Source organism: Eucyclogobius newberryi, unplaced genomic scaffold, assembly GCF_026437365.1.
Source record: "Eucyclogobius newberryi isolate DKJ021-1_F unplaced genomic scaffold, fEucNew1.0.hap1 SCAF_7, whole genome shotgun sequence".
NCBI lineage: Eukaryota > Metazoa > Chordata > Actinopteri > Gobiiformes > Gobiidae > Eucyclogobius > Eucyclogobius newberryi.
Genome location: NW_027316389.1, coordinates 21307258 through 21321578, shown reverse-complemented (window position 1 = coordinate 21321578; position 14321 = coordinate 21307258).

The window sequence follows — 14321 nt, the reverse complement described above, 5'->3', positions numbered from 1 at the left end:
GTCCCAGTCAATGGTCAGACTATGGCACAATCCGGGCACCTGGGCATAATCATTGACTCTGGTCTCAACTTTGATGCCAACTGTGAGGCAGTGTGCAAGAAGGGACAGCAGCGCCTGCACTGCCTCAGGAAACTGGCAACTTTTGATGTGGACAAGACTCGTATGTCTTTGTTTTATTCAGCTTTCTTTGAGTCAATCTTAGCCTTCTGTGTCCTCTTGGTTTGGAAATGTGTCAGTGAAGAACAAAAATGCACTTTCTCAGATTGTGAAATTGGCTGGCAAGCTTATCGGACAGCCACAACGAAGTATGGAGTCTATATATACCAGCATGTTGTAGAAACTAAGCTCCAGTATAATGCAGGACTGGAGCCACGCCCTGGACGCTCTGTTTCAGTCGGGGCAAAGACTGGTTGTGCAAAAATGCAGGAACAAAAGATATAGAGACAGTTTCGTCCCTGCAGCTATTGTCCTCTGAAACAAGCTCCCTCTGTGTGATTAAACAATTGATTAATCCATTATGTCTGTTTTTTTATATTGTGTGCATGTATGTTTAATGTCTCTTAATCACTGCAAACCAATTTACCCAAGGGTACAAACAAAGACACCTAACCTAGCCTAACCTGTTATTGCTCAGTTTTGTTACAGATGTGTGTGTACACACACCACGTTACACACACTAAGTTTGGTTTATACTTTGTAATTGAATAACTCACAGAACTCATGTTCTGGAGGTGCATGGTGTCCACACAATGACTAAACATCCTTGACATCCAAATTTTTGCCTGCTTATGTTTCTTCTGCCTTTGTAAAGTTCGATTCGCATCTCATTGATGTGATAAAAGGCAGCGTTCTGCGTGAGCAGTTGGATGGAGCCTCAGCCTCCCTAAACCCAGAGGCCCAAGTGTTGTAGTGCACAAGAATATTATTATTTTATTTATTTGTTTATTACAGGATAATGTAATACATAAATTAAAAAACATGGGCTAACTGTGCGGGCATGACTTTAACACTATGTTGCCATGAGTTCAATAACGATTCTGAAAGATAAACCTCTATGGAAAAAATGAATGAGAAGTTTACATCTGTAACTATGAAGTGGGCGGGATCTGGAAGCTCCATAGATTTGCCACCAAAAAAAAAACCTAACGTGTCTAAAACGTTGCACATTACAAATGACTTTGAAACATAATAAATTAGATCGCCTCTTAACAAACTCAGCACACATTGTGAAAGTTTAGAACTCTCTCTGGCTCAGGTTTGTAGGCTGAATAAGATGTTTTACTTTTTTTACATTTAACATCCTCTTCATGGAAATTAAATATAAAATGTAGAGCTTTCCAATAAGAGTCCAGTAAATATTCTGTGTTTTTGTCCACTGCTTAGGCAGACTAGCACTGGAGGACCAATCTTACCCAGACCAAGAAAATGCCAACATTGTCTTACCTCAGGACTAGTTTTAATTTGATCTTTACTTGACAGGGACCACATACAAACACATGTATTGAATAAAAATAAAAGGACTACTACAGTACAGCAGACTCTCCACTGCGACTGTCGCTTCTTATATATTTTTTTGCCTCATTATTGTTCACTGTTGTATGTTGCACCAAATCACCAAAGCAAGTTCCTAGCCCATGAATTTTGTTCACTGACCGGCAATAAACTTGTTCTGATTCTGATGTGAGAACATCCCTGTGTGGCTCGAATCAAGGCTCATGTCCGTGTCTGGAATTAAGCGCTAATTGCACAAAGTCTATTTATTTGATCCTCATAAACTGTGGCTGACCGGTCCACCTTTTAGAGGATCTGCGTTGTGTTCTGGGTGGTTTGGTTGTAGTTGTGGTTGTTGTTGTTTTTTGTTGTTGTTGTTCAATAACAGAGGCTAAGTCCAGATTTGACTGTATCACAAATAAAGGAAACACTATGTCACGTTTAAGTTGTGTTTCGACCTCCTACCTCACCCTAACAAAAGAAATCATACCAGCCTCTTTGTTTACTAGACAGAGGCTGAAGCTCTCCAAACCTGTAGTGAGGACTTCTAAGAGATAAGATTAGATAAGATAAGCCTTTATTTGTCCACACAAGGGGGAAATTTTGGTAGATACAGAAGAAAAGAATAGATAACTTATAGGAAGCTTTAAAAAACACTCGTAATAGAAAAATTCCTATAGACAGAACCTCTCATATTCTTAATAAGGAATAGAGGGAAAAAATAAAAAGATGAAAATAAAAAAATAAGATAACATAATACTAATAATAGTGGTAAAGTAAACACTCTTATTTACAGCAGTTATATGCACATGAATATGACATTATTGCGTATGAGTATGACAGTAATTGCACATGAGTATGACAGTATTGCACATGATTAAGTCAGTATTGCACATGGTGTCAAGAAATTACACATGAATCAATGCTATTACTTAACAGTCAGAGAACATAATTCAACTTAGAATATTAAACGACACAGAAACGTCAGTCTTTTGTGTGGCTTGCAAGGGAGAGGAAGGCTTAGCCGCGTCAAGATGTTGTAAGCAACCTGAACGACTTTCCAAAAATCACTCTCAGCGTTCCTCCCTCTTACAAGTCATTTTATTAAAATCACACTTAAAAAAGGCGGGTCACATTTCTCATTGGTCAGCTTCACATCAAGGCACTTGTCTTTTACGACTCTTTGGTATTATCTTTAGAGATAAAAACCTTGGTGAATGTTCTACCCATCTGGTCCCCAGGATGGGAGGAACATTCCTCACGGCTGCTTCTACAACATCTTCACACATGTTATTAGAAATACATGCCTTTCCCTCCCCCCAGGCTAATGATGTAGATAACTTTTAACACACAAATATAATCATATATTTACATTTTATCACATTTCCCTCCTGTTTATCAAAGCATTAGCCCACTTTCTCATATCCGAACACATCACTCTTTTCAGTTTTCAACATGTTTTTCATATTGGTGTGAACATAATACATTTTACACTCAAAGGGTCATGCACATTAATACTTGTCAGTTTCATCTTCTTCTATAGCTACTAAGGCATAACTATGATGCCCTCGGCTTGTGATCGCTTCTTCCACTGTACGTTCTATAGTGTGTCTACACATTGGTATGCAACAACATCCACAAAACACAAAACAGGCAATTATTACCAACAGTGAGGTCAGTACCGGAACCACGATACCAGTCCACCTGCCGAACCAGCTTTCTAACCATTCTGAGATTTTATTGTCTATTCCAGTGTGTTCTTTCATTTTTTTTAGACATAGTTCTCAATTGTGACAGAGTGTTTGTGACTGAGCCGTTTGCGGCTGTATTATTAGGAATGAATGTACAACATTGACCTTTGAAAATCGAACAAACTCCTTTCTTTTCAGCTAATAATATGTCTACTGCCATTCGAGTTTGCCACGCCATTAAAGCGGTGTGATGCAACTGTGACCCGAGAGCAAGTCCTAAATTGTGAGTCAGATTAGTCAACCTTTGTAATTGGAAAGACAGATAATTAATTCTGTCCACATTTTTGTGCAGCGTGATGGGAAATATCGCAGAGACAAGCTGAAGGCCCTCAAACCCTGCTGCTATTTGGTCAGCCAGCTTATACTCATCAGGGACTCCTCTGGGTACCCCAATAGGATCTATAATATACGTAGTATCAGGTGCTACTGGGAGCATACCAGATTGTCCACTAACGTCTCGCCTTGACCTTTCAGTATGGTTCTGGGTGATGCTTGTTATGACCGCGGCTGGCCACAAGAGCGATACATAGGCACAGAGTCCTACTCCCTTTGCTTCCAAGTGTCCTCTCAGCACGGTGTCCCCACACCACCACCATACATCCTGGCGTTGGGTATCCAAGAGACCTCCTCCCGCTATCTGCACAGTTAGGTTACACATATGAACTGGTACATTTCCCATCTTGAGGCATATTTCATTAACTTTGCATGTAGTTATGTTGTAGCAGACAAAAAAGGCGCTTTTAGGTAATGTAAACAATGGCGGTTGCATATTATTTGTCAATTTTGGAAATGCTCTGTCATAATTGGCACATAGTTTATTATTCATGGTTCTGTTGGCTAGGTGTTGGATGCATGTCGTGTTTACTATTATCGCATCTACTAATAATAACTGTGGTCGTGCTGTCATGCATATTATGCAATCCCTTCGCAGAGGTCTTGCCACTGCTAATGCTTCTTGTATCCACATATTTGTTGCAATATGTGCACCCGTTGCCATGTATAGAAAGGTGTCTGGCGTTAATTGCTTTTTATTGGTACTATTATGGATCCCCGCATTGCCCTTCCTACTGTGTCTAGTGTCTGAGCCTGGGCCTGATTGCTTGAGATCGCTACAACACATACAAGAATATGACAGAATGGATCCAGAGCTGGTCCTGGAACCCACCAATACAGTCTGAATACTTCACATTCTGTCTTATTTTGATGATTGTGTAGATTTACCGTTATTAACACATTACCACTAGTCTGAGCCATTTCTATTTTACCTTTCCATCTTTGTGCGGCGGCTGTAGTAGCGTATGGCTCCCATGATTTTCCTGAATATGCCATTGTGTTTTCCCAGCTACTATCTTGCTGCCCCACCATCATATACATTTCATACTCTTCTACATCAATTTGATGACTTATTTTCTCCCCCCTGTATTTCAGATCTGCGTATGGAATTTCAAAAATGTATGTTTCATTCACAGGTATACACAATTGTGGCACCCAAGTGGATGCTGATCTATTAGAACATGGGTTGGGTGCCCAGAGTGCCTTTGGCTTGCTGTTTGTTCTCTCACGTGGCCCCGACTGTCCGATGCATAATACAGGTGTCAGCACCCATATTACCGCCGTCGCTGCGATGATGATAACACGTACGTCTTTTTGCTGTCTCTGGCTCCCGTTCATTGTAGCAGAGTATAGCACTTTACGCACTGTGGCCTCTGTGTTCACTGCATACAAAAATGAAGAATACACCGAAGTCCTGCGTCTTGTAGATCTTATGGATCTGCCGCTGTGTTGTCCGCCGCTGTGTTGTCCACCGCTGTGTGTCTGTAATCCGACACTGCCTCTGCGATCTGCAACTTGTAAATCTGTTTTACCACCATTTGTTTCAAACTCTAAATGTTTCAAACTCTAAATGTTTCAAACTTTAAAAGTTTCAAACTCTAAAAGTCTCAAACTCTAAATGTTTCAATCCACGTGTGCGCGCGTATGTATGTATGTGTGTGTGGGTGTAATTCAAAATACATCAAACAGTAATAATTATCTCAATAATTCCCCGTTGAGCTGGCCATAAGGGTCAGTTCACAACTTAGAATTTTCTTTATATAATTAACATAACATTTCACATCTCCTCTGTTTGTGTGGCCTGCATAAGGTCACCCATCTAATGTAATATGTGCTAATCTTCTATATGTGCTTCAGGTGAGTTCCAAACTCAATCTCTCACACCTGCTCATGTGGTGCTTTACAAACATTGTGTATTAGTTTGTTCTAGCAAGTCTATATGTGTATTAAAATCAAAATGATTCTAAACCTTCCCCTTGTCCATAATACAAGTCTCTTTTATCAACCCTTGCTGCCTACTTTCTTTGTCTTTTCTTTGTCACGTCATCACATCTTCCTCTCTGTCTTCCCCTCTGTTTCCCTCTGTCTTCCTCTTGTAACGGAGGAAACACCCATTTCCAAATTTCTAAACCTGCTTTTTCTTTCTCTTTCTTCTGATATAACTATCAGACGCTGCATCCCCTGGGATTCCCCTGTTATCCTTTATAATGTCCCTGTCATTCTGCTTCTAAACTCATGTATTGATTACCCATCCCCCTGTTTAGTTTTCACTATCTTTAGGTAATCTGCGGGTCTCGTAAAATGTATTCTTCTGCATTACACTCCTCCCCCCGGGTCCGTCCTGACTCCGTCCTGAGTCCTGTAATGTTAAGTTCCTGTTATCACTGGTTTTCATAACTTCTATAGCGTCTAAATTTAGATGATATTGTCTTATTTAAATCTATTCAATTCTTGATTGAATCTCCACAATCCTTCAGGCATTTACTTTAGAATGTCAAATTCTTTCCCTGTTAATGTTAACTTTTCCTATTACTCATCACGTCAACCCTCCCTGAGGTGTAACCTCTTGGTGTCCCTGTGATCCGTAAAGATAACAACATCTGCTCCATCCTGAGTCCTCCAGATTCTTTGCCAGTCAATAACCCCTTATCTCTGACTATCTTTATGACTTGGTGTCCTGTTGTCTTTAGTTAATGACCCATTCATGTCTTTCCAAGGAGGACATCGGACGTCACTATTTAACTTATTCCCTCACTTACGTCTACATGCAATACGAGGTTTCCTCATGATAATACAAATAAATAAGTTACTGATATAACTTTTACTATCACTTTACTTACTACCCGTTCTACTCCTATGTCCAAAAACATTAGTAGTCACTAATTTACCCACATTATCACTCCCAGGCCTGTGCCTGCATTTGATTCTAAATTTAAAAACACTTCTGTCTTTTCGTCCTGTCCTTTCATCTTAGTCATGCATTAAGTCCAAAAAGATAATTTTCGTCAAGTCCAAAAATAAAACAAAACAAAACAAAACATAGCTTTGTTCTGTGCACATAAAAAACGATACCATAAAAACACAACTTTTGTCTTCTATGTCGGGGACAGGAAGTGTCCTGTCTGTGATCACATTCCCCAAAAAATTGGCCAGCTATAAAAATCTGAATTCATCTTCATCTCTTATCAAGTTTAATCAAATCTTTATAATTGATCGTTGTCAATCAAACAAAACCCTTAAATTTGTTCAAATACTAAAATTTAAAACCAACTGGGTTTAGTTCCTAACCTTACTTCAGAGCGTCCTCTGAACTGCTTTCTCCCCATTCTCCTGTGTTGTTGACCCCCCTTATCTCCCCCTCTCTGCCACGTCATCTGAGCATACTGGAAGTCTCCCTCCAAAATCCTCTTATGACTTTTCCTTTGTCTTTTTACAGTTTGGGGTGATAATTTTGGCATTATGTGGTCTCGGTCGTCTGAGAGAAATGCTACTTGCTTTACAGTCACGGTCAATGTCAAGCTTCTAGAGAAATTCCATATTAGATTCCTCCGGACATAAACGTGGTGTTTAAGATTCACCCATGACTGCAAATTTTAGAACTCTCAGAATAACGTCTTGTGACCCTTGTATGATTAATTGTGATTCTCATTTGTTAGTTAATCACTTATTAATCCTCATTCACACATTCACACTTCCTTACTTACCACGCCCGTGCACAGCGCTTACATTCACTCGTCTTTATGTCAGTAACAAACTCGTACACAAAGCATACATTAAATCACTTTCGGTGAGAAACTTAACTCGTGGTGAGCAATTTAAACTCCTTGCTTATGTGAGAAACTTATCTCGTCCATAAGCTTACAATATTTCCTCAGTAATATGAAACTGGGTATTTCCTCAGTAATACCTAAACTGGGCATAAGAGCCTAAAATATTTCCTCAGTAATATGAAACTGGGTATTTCCTCAGTAATACCTAACTGCGCATAAAGCATACAATATTTTTCCAGTAAATATCAAACTAAATGCATAAAACGTTTTATGGCTAACTCTTTTTCACACACAAAATTTTTCTGACCTCTTTGTCGTCTGTTCTCCGCTGACTCGAAACGACGGGCTGTTCCCGCGGAGAATGAGGCGCTGATGGGCGGCCACGGGAAAAGTGGACTTCCTTTAGCTGTGCACAGACTTCACCGATTTGCAGTTCACTCTCCACGAAGAACAGCTTGTCGTCCGGCTCGCAGGATCACTAAAATGTCAAGAAATTACACATGAATCAATGCTATTACTTAACAGTCAGAGAACATAATTCAACTTAGAATATTAAACGACACAGAAACGTCAGTCTTTTGTGTGGCTTGCAAGGGAGAGGAAGGCTTAGCCGCGTCAAGATGTTGTAAGCAACCTGAACGACTTTCCAAAATCACTCTCAGCGTTCCTCCCTCTTACAAGTCATTTTATTAAAATCACACTTAAAAAAGGCGGGTCACATTTCTCATTGGTCAGCTTCACATCAAGGCACTTGTCTTTTACGACTCTTTGGTATTATCTTTAGAGATAAAAACCTTGGTGAATGTTCTACCCATCTGGTCCCCAGGATGGGAGGAACATTCCTCACGGCTGCTTCTACAACATCTTCACACATGTTATTAGAAATACATGCCTTTCCCTCCCCTCAGGCTAATGATGCAGATAACTTTTAACACACAAATATAATCATATATTTACATTTTATCACACATGGTTAAGTCAATATTGCTCATGGGTATGGTAGTATACACGTGAGCAGGGCTAGCAGTGTTTGTTGTAAAGTCTGACAGCAGCAGGAAGGAAAGAACTGCGAAACCTCTCCTTCACACAGCGAGGGTGGATCAGTCTCTCACTGAGGCTGCTCTCCAGAGCGGACAGAGTGTCCTGCAGGGAGTGAGACTCATGGTCCAGCATAGATGTGAGATTAGCCAGGACCCTTCTGTCACCCACCTCCTGCACCGAGTCCAGAGCGCAGCCCAGGACGGAGCTGGACTTCTTGATGACTCTGTCCAGCTTCTTCCTCTCCCTCTCTGTGATGCTGCTGCTCCAGCAGACCACACCGTACAGGAGCTGATGCCACCACAGAGTCGTAGAAGGTCTTCAGGAGTGGCCCTGTCACTCCAAAAGACCTGCGTCTCCTCAGGAGGTAGAGCCGACTCTGGCTCTTCCTGTACAGTGCGTCTGTGTTATGAGTCCAGTCCAGTTTGTGGTTCAGATGAACACCCAGGTACTTGTATGAGTCCACTCTCTCAATGTTCCTTCCCTGGATGTTCACTGGTGAGGGGGCAGTGGAGTGGCGTCTGCGGAAGTCCACCACCATCTCCTTGGTCTATCCCGCGGTGATGAGGAGGTGGTTCCGCTGACACCAGTCCACAAAGTCCTGCGCCAGTCCCCCGTACCCTTGTACTCCGCATCATTGTCGTCCATGATGAGTCAGATGATGGCAGAGTCATCAGAACTTCTGCAGGACACAGCTGCCCTTGTTGTGTCTAAGGTCTGCAGTGTAGAGGGTGAAGAGAAAGGGCGCGAAGACGGTACCCTGGGGCGCCTCTACACTGCTGGTCCGAGTGTCAGACACAGTCCCGGGCTCTCACAAACTGGGGTCGGTCTGTGAGGTAGTCCAGGATCCACTTTGCCAGGTCGTACTCCACACCAGCAGTCTCCAGCTTGTCCCTCAGGAGCTGATGGTGTTGAAGGCGCTGGAGAGATCAAAGAACAGGATCCTCACAGCACTGCCAGGCTTTTCCAGATGAGAGAGAGAGCGGTACAGCAGGGAGATGACGGCGTCCTCCACTCCGATGCCAGGCCGATATGCAAACTGCAGCGGTTCCATGGCTGAGCTCACGGTGGAGCGGAGGTGGTCCAGGACCAGCTGCTCGAGTGTCTTCATCAGAGGTGGACCAACGAGGCAGTGGTGGAGCTACGTGCGTGTTTGGACATTACAGACTGGGAAGTTTTCAGAGCTGCCACAGATAATTTGGATGAATACACGGACACTGTGACGTCATACATTCTATTCTGTGAGGACAGCATTATACCATCACACACCAAAGTCACCTTCAACAATGACAAACCCTGGTTCACACCCAAACTGAGGCAGAAGGAGGCAGCGCACAGGGCAGGTGATGGAGAGCGCTACAAAGAGAAAAAGTACGGATTTGGTGTCGAGAGCTAGAGCCCGTTATAATACGCGTCTGAGGCAGCAGTTTTCAAACAACAACCCCGCCTCTGTGTGGAGTGGGCTCAGACTTCTCCCCTGCCTCTGACTCCACCCGCAGGTGGATCACTGACTCCCTGATGGATTGGAGGCAATGCGTGCGGCTGGGGAAGAATATCTCGTTCTTTCTCCCTTGCTCTTCTCTCTGAACACAAACTGCTGCACCTCCAGCCATGACTCCGTAAAACTAATTAAGTTTGCGGACGACGCCACCCTCATTGGGCTAATCTCGGACAGAGATGAGTCTGTCTACAGGAGGGAGGTGGACCTGCTGGTGTCCTGGTGCAGCGGTAATAACCTGGAGTTCAACGCCCAGAAGACAGTGGAGATGATCGTGGACTTCAGGAAAGTCACAGCCCCCCCTCACCATCTCAGACTCCCCCATCTCCACTGTGGACTCCCTCCGCTTTCTTGGCACCTCCATCACCCGGGACCTCAAATGGGGGCCCACCATCGGCTCTCTTACCTGTAAGGCCCAGCAGTGGATGTACTTCCTGCAGCAGCTCAGGAAAGCCAATCTGACAGCGGAGATGATGGTGCAGTTCTTCACGGCCATCGTTGAGTTCATCTTCACCTCCTCCATCACCGTGTGGTACGCTGGAGCCACAGCCAGGGACAAACAGAGACTACAGCGCATTGTGCGCTCTGCTGAGAAGGTGATCGGCCGCGAACTTCCATCTCTGCAGGACCTGTACGTTTCCAGGGCTCTGGGACGAGCAGGTCGGATCAAAGGTGACCCTTCTCACCCTGGACACAAACTAGGAGGCCGCTCCCCTCAGGTAGGAGGCTGCGGTCCATTCGGACCAGAACCTCCCATCACAAGAACAGTTTATTTCCCTTTGCCGTTGAACTCATGAACACCACCTAAGCACCTTGCACTCACTGCACTATCACTTCCTATTTCACTACTTAACTTTATATTTTATTATGTACATATCACCACTTCCTATTGCACTACATAACTTTATAACTTTATACTTTATATTTCATTATGTACATATCATGCCGTTTAGTATTCAGTGTTCAATGTTTTGTTGTTTGTGTTGCACCGAATCACTAGGACAAGTTCCTATATCTGTGAATCGACAAATGGCAATAAACCCTATTCTGATTCTGATTACTATCATGTCATTTAATGGACTATCGGCCTCTTTTGTCCCTGACTCACTTTCTTTCCTCGCTGAGTACCTGATTAGCATCCGAATGCCCTGGGCGTCTATCTCTCCAGGGATTCAAAATTCCATTATAAACAACAGGAAAGTTAAATCTTAGCCCCCCATTCCAATTTAATGATGGTATTTCTTTTTTGGGAGTGTCTGCAGAGCCGCGGCGCGTGTCCGAAACTGCCATGTTATTTTTGTGCCGCGCGCCACGGCTCCTGAAACTGCTGCTCTATTTGACCGCGTTTTAGCGCCGTTTTAGACCGCGCCGGGTTAAGGTTAGGGTTAAGGTTAGGGTTAAGGTTAGGGTTAAGGCTAGGGTTAAGGTTAGGGTTAGGGTTAGCCATGAGGCTATAAGGCCCCTGAAACTGCGTGGCCATTTGACCGCGCCACGGCTCTCTAGCTACGGCCTTCTTTTTTTAACAAACATTGCCTCTTTAACTCCTCCTTTCAAACCATCTTTTTTCCCTGCTTAGAATCTTCTATTTATTTGCTGCCTTTGTTCCACAGAATACTTGACTACTTTCTTTTAAACCCAACAAAGTCAAATACATTCAACAAACAAAATGTGCAAGTCAATATCAGTTAATTCCGCAAAACATTAAAAGTAAAACTGGAAGAACTACCCACTTCTAACAAGCTCTGCATACTTCGATAAAGCCCTGTGCCCTGCATCCGGAATGAATTCCACAATTTATGTTAAAGTCTTATCCAAAATGGATTAAATTCATTATTTGCGTCAAAACTCTACAAGCAATGCCCGATAATGACAACACAAAAGACAGTTGTTTTAATTATTTATAAATGTATTAAATAAAGAAACAGAAGAAATAATTATACTAAAGTATTCACAGCATCTTTGGCACTAATTACAGCCTCAAGTCTTTTTGAGTATAATGCTACAAGGTTGGCGCCCCTATTTTTTGAGAGTTTAATGGTGAGCATCAGTTCACAGCCATTTTCAGACCTTTCCAGAGATGTTCAATTGGGTTCGAGTCTGGGCTCTGTTTGGGCCAGTGAAGGATATTCACATAGTTGTCCTGTAATCACTCCGTTGCACCAATGAAATTTCCCCATGTGGGACAATAAAGGATTATCTTATCTTATCTTGTCTTTAATATCCTGGCGGTAGGGATGCATACCTACCCCCGTTTTCAGGTTCAAGTCCGGATTCAAATCCAGAGTTTTGGTTCAGGTCCGGACTCATTAGGTCCGGACCTGAACCCTGTCATATTTGCATAATGTTATAACAGCATAACACAAGCTACTTGGCTGAATTAAGTTGAAGACACTTGAACAAGGACGACTATCAAACACAAGGCTTAACTGCAGATTGAAATTAACTCAACTTGTCCGCTTTATTCACTGTTTTTTAACAGAAGTTACAACTTACAAATCACAAGCTACTAGCTAACTGCTAAACTATAGCTTAATAGTTAACGCACATTACTTGAGGAACGACTCAACTCAACAACAAGAGCATGTTGATTATTGTTGACAGAGTCAGTCTGGGTCAAGGGTAGGGATGCATACCTAAACCCACGTTCATGTTCAAGTCCGGATTCGAATCCAGAGGTTTAGGTTCAGGTCCGGACCTAATGAGTCCGGCTGAACTCATGCCATTTTTGCATAATGTTAAAACAGCATAACACAAGCTACTTGGCTAAATTGAGTTGAAGACACTTGAACAAGGACGACTATCAAGCACAAGGCTTAACTGCAGACTGAAATAAACTCAATTTATCTGGTTTATTCACTGTTTATTAACAGAAAATACAACTTACAAATCACAAGCTGCTAGCTAACACACATTCATGTATTTTACTCTTTTACTAGAGGAACAACTCCCGAACAAGAGCAAGTTGAGTATTGGTATTGGGGCAGCTGTTTCAGCTGATACTATGTTTGTCAAGTGTATTACTGGTTTGCCTGGGCTGTTCCCACACTTGAAGTTTAATGCCTTTAGATACATTTCCACTCTTTAATTTTGCAGATCCATTGGCATCAAAGTCAGGTAAAAACCTTCAAAAACTAGCATAAAAGTCAACTAGAACCACTATAAATCAATCAACTTAGCAGTATCAAAAACAGAATATGAAAATATTTTACACTACACACAATACATCATATTAGCAGCATTAAACACAAGACCATATTTAACAACTGTAGAATACAAATACTATTACAAAATACAAGCTCCAATTAATGAATCCAGCAATTAAACAATATTACTTTGACTTAGTATTTACTTAGATGTATAAATATGTATATTGCACATTAACCCACCTAAATAAATGCTACATCACACCACAACATAATACAGTTATTTCATTCATATTGTAGCGACTCTAGTCTCTAGTGCGCGTGCGCGGTCTCTGGGGCGGAGCTAAGAGCGGGCTCAGGAGACGAGGTGGTTTCTGATGTTCCTGTTCCATCACCATGGTTACGGCCAACAGTAACCAACTCTGTTCAAGAAATAAAGTGACAAATTGTGAGCACTAAACCAGCATTACTGACCTGAGCGAGAAGTTACAATATTTACACCCAAACCAAAGCACAACCCGCTCCTTTAACGTGTTAAACTAACTCACGGAGCGGCACAAGCGGCGACGCACGAGGCGGCTTAAAACGCTTCAAATAAAGCCAGCTCTCTTACAGCTGCCTCAATGTTCGGTCTCTCGCGTCTTCAAACTCATTGCGCCGGCTTCAACTTCTGCCGCGCGGAAGACGCGTGCGTCGCTGATGGCTCCGGGCGCGCCATTGACAGCGATGTCAGTGTTTACGTCTTTTCTAGCGCGAATTTCGCGATCTATGGAAGGTTAAGGATGGTTTAGATTCTAGAACGTAAAGGATATAGAATGTGAGTGGTAGATTTTTAATGAGTCCAGAACCGAATCGCCGGGGTTTCGGTTTTTTTGGACCTGAACCGAAACGTTTTTACAAGTCCAGATCCGGTCCGTCGTGGCGGTACGCATCCCTACCTGGCGGTGTGCTTAGGGCCTTTGTCTTGTTGGAAGATGACCCTTCGCCCCAGTCTCAGGTCCAGAGCGCTATAGAGCAGGTTTTCATCAAGAATGTTTCTGGACACTGCTGCATTCATCATTCATCCTGACTAGTCTCCCAATTCCTGCCACTGAAAAACATCCCACAGCGTGACGCTGCCACCACCACGCTTCACTGTAGGGAGGGTACTGGCCAGGTGATGAGCGGTGCCTGGTTTCCTGCAGACATGACGCTGGCTATTCAAGCCAAGGTGTTCAATCATTGTTTCATCAGAGCAGAGAATTTTGTTTCTCATGGTCTGAGTCCTTCAGATGCCGTTTTTTCATGTGCATTTTTA